Source organism: Perna viridis, chromosome 5, assembly GCF_037379345.1.
Source record: "Perna viridis isolate PV_CMFRI_1.1 ecotype Kerala chromosome 5, ASM3737934v1, whole genome shotgun sequence".
Classification (NCBI taxonomy): Eukaryota; Metazoa; Mollusca; class Bivalvia; order Mytilida; family Mytilidae; genus Perna; species Perna viridis.
Genome location: NC_142449.1, coordinates 17,306,915 through 17,316,708, shown reverse-complemented (window position 1 = coordinate 17,316,708; position 9,794 = coordinate 17,306,915).

The following is a 9,794-nucleotide window of genomic DNA, read 5'->3' as shown; positions in this document are numbered from 1 at the left end:
TCATCGCTTCTTTACATGCATTTAAAGACAAGGTAATGGATATGATTAACCTAAGTTCGTGCTTCCAGTTTTATGGAAAATAAGTTTTAACTGCAGACACGATGGCTGCCATAGGAGATATTTGTTTAAAATCATTTTAATTTTCCGACAACGGTTTGCAAATAATTGATAGTTCTGGTTTACAAAAGATGAAATAAATACACTATTTTGAACATATCAAATTTAGTAAAAATAAATTCGATTATCATCAAGTACGGATAATACCTTTCGTAAAATTGTTTTCAAATCTCAAAAATCTTCGAGATTTCGAGAATCAACGAAAAGTATAATTGTAGCCGGAACCTTCGATCTGTTGACTTTACAGCTACATCATTTAATTACTGCAGTTATACTTACGAAGTGTTACAAAGCGTGATTAGTTTTAATATTTCTAAATTCAATTGTCAACTCTTAAATCCATATATTTTATATTCCTGTATGAGTCTGCAACAATTTGTAATGCAAAAATTGTCCCTTAACATTGGACTGCGACCATATACAAGGACGGTTCTTGAAAGGACTCACCCAGCTGAGATTAATAGATTTATCTGACAATCGACTAGAATCATTTTCTATTGAGCATATCTTATCTGACCAATTCAATAGTTTAAAAGTTCTAATTTTAAATAACAACTTGTTGATATCTGTCCCTACAAAGACTGCAAAGCTGTTATTTCTCGACTGCATAGATCTAAGAAATAATAAAATTCAGTATCTCACTGACGAAAATCTTAATGACCTTACAGTACACATAAATCGAATGCGAACGACACAATTTAGCCTACTGTTGAGTAGGAATCCTTTGCTGTGTAACGGCAATTCACTGACCTTTTTGAAAAGGATTTTTACAACCAATATTGAGTTAGAAAAAGGTGGTTCATATCCTTGCCTTTACCTAGATGGGTCAGTAAGAAATGCTATTGATATCTACCACCACATTGATAATCTACAAGTCCATTGTATACCGAGATAGTTGTATGCTCTAGCAGCAGTAAGTTGTGCTACTATAATTTGCGTTGTATGCATTGCCAGTATTATTTACCGATATAGATTTTATATTTATCTTTGGATTTTAAACCAAAAAAAGAACGCTGATTACTTCGAGCTCAGAAGAACAGTGTAACATTATTGACAATATCTATGATGCAGATACTCAAAACGATGGCAACTGGGTCAAACAGACGCTATGGATTTTCCTTGTTAATCATAAAAAATACAATATAGCGTTAGAACATGAGGACGCAGAATCGGGTTCCGTTGAATTATCAAATATCCTCCAAATATGCAAACGTAGCAAGAGACTTATATTTGTTGTTTCCCGTACTTTTCTAAGCGATGCACTTGAAGAAGTTAGTTGTGATCAAATAATAAAGGAAATGAACAAATGAAGGAAAAACACACATTTGTGTTTGACTTTGGTGAATGCTGGCATCTTACAAACAGTATAGGAATTTGTTTGACGAAATCCAGTTCATCTCATTTAGATAGAAATGACTACGATCAGGTGCATTTAGAAGCTGTTCGTTTTAAGCAATCAGCTGATAGCAGCAACATTAATTATTTTATTCATAGATTTTGGAGTAAGCTGAGTGCGTTTATGGAAAACGACTGAATTGATTTGACCCGTTTTATTATTGTAAAATTGTATATTTTATTAAAATCAATTTAACAATCGTCAAGTTGAAATTTACTTATCCTAGAAAAGTTTACTGCTGTGCTAATTTCTTGACATACATTAGGTTAGAGTAAAATATTGTTGTTGCTTTACATGGAAATATGACATCATGATAAATGTAATGAGCCTGTTAGTTTTAATTTTCATTCCGTATTGTCATCTTTCCTTTCATTTTTGTGTGTGTCTGTTTTCCCTGTCAGATGTTTGTACCTGGATTACATTCTTTGGAGTTTCGCTAGAACTTTGGTTCCCTTGATTACTCTTCAAGCTGCGATTCAAGGGAACCAAAGTTCTAGCGGAAATCCAAAGAATGTAATCCAGGGATAAAGACCTAACAGAAAAAACAGACACGCACAACAAAGTACATAAAATAACCAAAATAATACGTACAAAGCAACAAAAGGATTTGAGCATCTCGAATATCAATAAAAACTGGAGCATGGATAAAGTGGTAGAGTAAGTGTACCCTGCTTTTCTAGAAACACCCGCCAAGTTGCTCATAAAATTCAAGTCTGGGTAGACGAAAGTGGAATAAAAATCTATGATGCATTGAACAAATTGATTCTCATGGTGCAGATGGCGCAGATGGATACACTGTTACGAGCCTCGAGTTCATGATCAAGATCATAAGATTTCTGTAGTGATGACTGCGATCTTGTAGCAACATGTCCATTCCTTGTGCTTTTCGCTCATTTAAAGACTTTGAGAAGACAAATTATATATAAAAGGCATTTATATTCCCAGGCTCCTAGTATATATCATAAGTATTACATGCGCACATATTTATTGATAAATAAACTTGAACGTACAACATCGACATGTACGACCCACTTTAAAGTCAATGCCCGAGAACGTCCTATGTCTAAAGAGTCATCGATTAAAACAAAATTAGATTTTGCATTAGGGTAAGAGAGAGTAATCAAGGGAACCAAGGTTATAGCGGTAATCAAAAGAATGTAATCCAGGGACAAAGACCAGACATGGAAAATAGACATACATAACAAAGAACATAAAGTAACCAAAATCATACATATAAAGTAACAAAAGCAAATGAGCAACTCGGACTCCACTTAGAACTGGGAGCATGGACCAGGTGCACCGGTAGGGTAAGTGTCCTCTGCTTTTCTAGAAATAATTTTTAAAAGTTCGGTATATATTACCATGTTATTACCGGAAATGTATGATTTCATCAGCCATCGATCGATTATAATTATTTTGGAAATTAATGGAATTAGAAATATTTTAATAAGAGTACTCCATCCAAATCATACAATGATAATCCGGTTCTCTATTATTTAATGAATTTATCCTTTTGATCGGTGTTACAAGATTCCAATTACATGATTTCTTTTCACTTGCCAAATAGTAGTTCTAAACAAAAATAAAAACAAAAAACAAAAACAAAAATAATAGCAAAACAAAACCAAACCAAAAACAAGCGTAGTCCTGCAAAACCTGAAAGCGTCCATGCGTACATGTTTAATAGAAACCAAAAAAAAAATGAATTAAAGGCACAGTGGGCTATTTATTAAAAAACATTACAAGACTCCATATAAATATTGCTACCTGTAAACTGTGTAGGTATTAAATTAACAATCGGCAGTAGGGGAACCGCAACACTTTCATTACTGCGGTTAAGGACATATAAGCATTTCCTTATGGAAACATGGAAAATCCATTTTGAGTACTTTTTTGCTTTAGGTGCCCTTTTCTGGTCATGTTTTAATGTGAAAACACTGTATTTACAAATGTAAAGCCAAAAATATCACCTTTTGTAAAAATTTAAAGATTTAGGGTTTTTGACATGTGATCAAGAAAAAGAGGAGGCATGTCAGACATAAATTTTCAAAAATAGACCAATTTTTAAGAAAATGATTACTTTTAAAGGCTATCTCTTTATTAATATTGTTAAAAAAACAAGTCATGATTGATTTGTTTTATTTGAAAAGTCAGAAAAAGTTCTTTGCAAATATTTAATGCATTTAAGTATGGTAGAATATTGTCACTTTTTTTCTTGCGCAACTTGGTTACTCTATATTTAAAAATCAAATATTTAAAAAAGTGCTTGTCACATTTCACTGAAACTTTGCAAATGCATTTAGTGTGTGTATAGGAAGATACTTGAATAGTTATTTATTTTTTTCTAAGACAGAAAGTGACTCTTTAGGTTACAGACCACCAATTCAACCAATGAGCATTTGGAACGTACGCAAAAATAGTCCTACGCAGAAATTACCCCTGTTCCTCATAGCGCTGTGAAAAAAAGTTCTCATCTTATTTAAAAAAATTAAACAGTTTCTGAAAGGAAAAACATTTTGGTACATTTTATAGGTGCATTTGGCTTTTTTGATGTGAAGCCTAATCTCCATAATGGTTTCTAAATATACTCCTATCTTGTGAAAACACTGGGATATCCCATGCTATTTATAGACCCTTCACTTCCGGTGACCAGTACTACACTGCAAGTCTGCTAACCCCACATGCCATTCTGAGGATTGTGAGCTGACATATGTATAACCATGCTGATATATAGTCCTCTGCAGGTTAAAGTTAAGATAAAGTCCAGAGAAGCCATTGAATATTGTGAAATTAGCATAGAAACCTTTGGGAAGTGGAATTAGTGGTTTCTAGCCTATATCGTCCCCAGCCTTAATTGGTAAGTTTCAAATTGGAGATGCTGATTGATTTAAAAGGAATTACAATCAAATTACAATTAAATTAAAAAAACACAGAAGCAAGAAAGGGATTTTGATGATCATTTGCATAATTACACTGTGGAAAGTGTGTTAATATCAGTTTCATGTCATTCCTTCCAATAGAAGCTGAGAAATATGTTACGAAAATAGTAACGAAGTCTTACGGTCGTCAGGAAGAAGATAATCAACCAACCTGAAAAGGGGAGGCCAACTTCCGATGAACATTACAAGTCATCATGCGTAAGCAGTATACCAAATAACTAAAAACAAATCTCTTTAAAAGAAGCTGAGAAATCTGTTACAAAGAAGTCCTTTACACACGACCTAAAAAAATTACTGTCGTACAGTAAACAGAAAGCAGATAAGCAACTAACCTGAGCACAAGTTATCATGCAAAAATAATGTGCAAGTGTTAAAACAGTTCCCTTCAACAGAAGCCGAGAAATCTGTTACAGAAACGTGTAACAGACAGACTGACAGACGGATGAGGTGGTTGCAATATAGGCCCATATTAGTGTGGGAATATGTATGACGATCAGCTGAGTATGCCGACATTTTTTTTTTCTGATGCATCTGCTATTGAATGTACGAACTCGTTAAAACCACATTACTTGTTATGAGATGCCATCCATCAATTATGATTATGTGTATAGCAGACGATGCTAATACAGTATTGCAATCCTTTTTTAAGTTTAAAATAATTAACAGAGGCATGTTACATGTATTGTAAAACATGTATAGTAGACCATCAATCTAGCACTAAGTATGATTAAACATAATTATTAAGTCTTTAAATTATTCCCCGGTGAAGATTGCGTCTTTTCCGCGATTTATATCAGGTATCGTGTAATTTACTAGATTGACCTTGAATTCATCTCATACTTTTAATGCATGCAATAAAATGTGTAAACCTTGAGAATGACTTTTGTGGTTATTAAAAGTCCTTATGACAGAATAGGACTCCAAAGACTAACATATGTATATTAGGGCAAGATAATTTTATAGATTGTAAATATTGTATTCTAATATGACGTGCTTCAAAGCTCTTCAGACCACAGCCATGGTAAAAAGGTGGTAAACACATGACCAACGTATTGTGCAACGCAGGATGTGTCTATTCAAAATACCAAGAAGCTAGCTTTATTAGAATTGAAATTAACATAATACGCGCATGTTCCGTTCATAAATGATGTAAAATAATATTTAGCTAATGGTCTATCCAATTTAGTGTGGCATGTCACTGTGAAATAACTTAGTTGTAAAAGGTGCCAGGCTATCATTAGCTGTTTTTGGCGAAACATTGCATTAATTAAAATTTTTAACTTCCAAAAACAAGGAAGGGTTCCTAACCCCGGGACCTACACCTGAATATCTGAACATGTAATAACTTAGTTGAAAACATGTTTACAGCCAGACCTACAATTCATAGTATAGTTCACATTTTGGAAGAAAATATTAAGAATGAACATGACAATTTTTATCTACTAAGGATCAGATGGAACCATCTGAATACTAGTAGATATCCATGCATGACATTCATCATAATACAAATAATTAACATACAAATAAAACCCGGCTCAAGAACGGAACCACAGACCACTACCTATGTCCTCAGTACCTATATGCAAGATAAGATGACTGAAGATATTAATATGGGATTTATTGTCCTTTATAAACTCGTATACGGTAAAAAATGTTAGCACAAGGAATAGTAATAATCTCCAACATATGAATACCACTTAAATGTCTACAGATAAAATCTGAAATCAACAGCACTTGCTTCTTATTCTCGGCTGAAATTAGCTGGTCCTCAAAACTAAGCTCTATATAGATCTTATAGGCATCACTCTGCCAATCCCCATGTAGTTGAATCAATTCAGAAGAAACTCGAAAATGAAAGGCCCACGAAGCACCAATACTACGAAAACAATGAGAAGAATAGAGAAAAGAGTATTAATTGGACAATTCCAATAACTGACGAAGTTTAGATTAAAAATCAGAGTAAGTGAGAACTCGCTGACCAGAACCAACAGTAAGAAGAAATGCAGGGTCTGAACTATTAGCTGGTACCAACTTAATCATTTTTAAAAAGATTTTACTGGACACAAAAAAGAATCATGTGTACAAACTAAAGGAATATCTAGAAGTCGTTGGCCAAATTGAAAAGTTTTAGACCAAAATATATTTTAATAGCCAGTAAAAAGAATAACATTCTTTCGACATAACTGTTTAGACGAATCAAAAGTTGGCGTTGAATCTGGAACCAGATTCGCATTTCAAGACGTGAGAAAAAAGTCAAACAAAAAACAAGACCGGTATGTAAATTTAGATGTGTCTAATCGTGCGATACCAACCGATAGTGAATAAAAAAAACCTGTAAATTTACCAGGTAAAATTTTATCCGGGTGTAACAAATCAGAAACATTTTCACTAGGTACAATGTATCTAATAACAAACTTCAAAGAGTGGTCATAAAAGATTAAGAATTAAAAAAATAATTATAAAAATTTTACCCAGAGTCAATGATACATGAAATCCCAATACAAAGTAATAGCTTTTGCAAAAAGCTAGCAGCCTCTTAACTTTATCTGATGTTGAGATTTAATTTCATGCACTCTTTTTTATAACAAAAAAACAAAGATTCATGGCGAACGGACCCGAATTCGTTAAAAGGGACCCTATATAACCAAATGTCCTTTATGTGGAGATATATAACACTTGCTTGTGTTCCTGTGAGCCACTCTGCTCAGTCAGCATGTTCTCGTTATTCCCAATGCAGATGAAAATGTTAATGTATCATTGATTGTCAATGTTGAAAAATAAACTAACCCATAAACAGAAGGTAGAAGTGTGACACACGTGAAATCAATAATCGCAATACGGGACCCCTTTATGATTGCATGAGGTTATGGTACATGTTTGCTGAGAAATTTTACTACTTGCTGCCAATGTTGAAAAATAAACTGTCAATAAACAGCTGCAGGAGGTAAAAGTCGTCGGGGAGGCATCCATCAATACTGTTTTCTTAAGAAATCGAAGGTTTTTAATGATATTTTGGACTATCGCGAGGGTTTGCAGGGAGTAAACGTTACGGTACATATACCATATAGAAGACACAGAATTTTTAAAAACATACGAAAATACAAGTAGACAATGACTACTAATGTGCTTCCCGTGTACCATGTCCATTCCGTGTACCGTGTACCGTAAGGTACCGTAAGGACACTGTGATTGCACAAATATTGTGCTGATACCCAAAATGTTTGATTAATTCCAGGCTCTAACATTATAATACTTTTAAAAAATTGCATTATATTTTTTGAAAACCATTTTATATAAATATTTTGATTTAAAAAAAATTGTGCCATTCGCTGAAAAGGTGGGATCTTTGACCCCAAACATCATCTGCTTAAAATACCAAAGAATGGAGATTGTTATGCTATGACTTTGATCACAATTTTAGTTAGGGAAATGAAGGTATGACTAGAAAAAAGTCAGTTTATAGCTCCGTCACTATTTTACAGAGGTGAATTTTTCAGAAGTTTTACTATTGTCGCCTATGGGAAATAAATAATAGCGGTCTTCCATGTACCTCGTGTACCATAAACCGTGTTCTGTGTGATTGGGAACATTGATTGATTCCGGGAGTTAATGTTGTGTATAAAATCCTAGATTCTAGGATTGCTTATACATGTAGAAAACATGTCTATTCGTGTATTTGTTTAGCAGATGTTTAGTAACTACGGATTTTCTGCATATGTGTTATGGGCTGAATGTAATGTATTCAAAACATGCAGACTGAAATCCAAAACTCGTCATAAAAGATTCACAAAATCTCATTTTTCATCGAACACAGTAAACATAAATAATAATAGTATAATTTCGTTTTACTCCTAAATGATTTTTTCTCTTTGATAAAGTGTTTCATATGATAAAGAAAAATGATATTGTATGACATTTCAATGAGTGTTCAAATTCCAGTGACATTGAAAAAAAATACCGCACTTTTTGTACAGAATGTAATATTGTAAAACAAATTTGACAATGTATTTGTTTTATGTTATAATGAGGCGAGCACATCTTTACGCTTAGGTGTAAGTGTTTGTAAGAATCAGGCAAAATGGGAAAAAATCAGGAACATGCATGTCAAAACCCCACCAATCTGACAATAAAATATCACTCAAGGATAGTTTCTCTATTTGATAATACCCTTATTTGATCTCTGCATCACTGGTTTTGCTCAGAAAGTTTTCAATAGAATTAAGAATAACGATGATTTTAACATAGTTTTATCTGTCCATGAAATTTTCATTTTCAGTGTATTTCAATGAAATTTTAACTCAATGGTCCAGCATGATATGGAAAATCTTGTCTGTTTTCCTTGCTTCTGATGGTGCAAATACTCAAATTACACTATCAAAATGATGTTTTTGTTTTATACAATATTTCACCTACTGCCTGATTATTACAGGGACTGACACTGAATAAGAGTGTAGAAACAAGTGTTTAACAGCAGTTTCATGTTAAAAATTGTTTGATAAACTGAAAAAATTACCGGATTACAACGATCATCATACAGTCAGTATGTCCAAGATTACTCATCAGATAAATGTTAGTTTTACCCACAGATTGTTAACTGAATTAAAAAAGACGACAAATTATATACAGTAAAAAATATACCAATCCTTAATATCACACTTTCATCATTTTCGTTAATAAAATACTACTTACACAAAAGAACTACGGTTTGTATATACACAGTGCAATATCTGTTTCTTGTGATGGATTTGACATGAGCTTCTTTAAATGAATGGTAATAACAAATTCATTTATCATTTTTCCCGTGTATTCTTGACTACGCCAGTTCAGTTCACGTATTATTATTTAATATTTCCATCTAATTTGTTATGGGTTCGATAATTTTGTTACATTTGAATTTCCCTAATATTGAATTATATCTCAATTCGGAAATCCATGATTTACTTCCTCCTTTATCAAATTGTGCGTATTAATAGTATAAAATTTACCCTCTTTCCGTTGGAAAACACATTTTTACCGTCCGCAATGGAAATTCAATAAAACACACTTGATGAAAATATATTATTCATTCAATAGTTCCATCAGTCAAATTTACATAACTTTAAGTACCAGTCCATAAAAAATCAGACAATGCTTAATGTGACTCATGGTGAAAGAAAAAACACGGAACAAAAGATACTTTTTTTGGGGGGTCTTTTTTTAAGATTCTGATATATTTTATACTTCTTTACTTCACTGGTTTATTGCCCAATCGGTACATCCTCGGCCAATGCCGGCTATGATCGGAATCAACCAGATTGGCCGAGAAGTTGCGATTGGTTTATTGTCTTAAAGGCATATCGAAA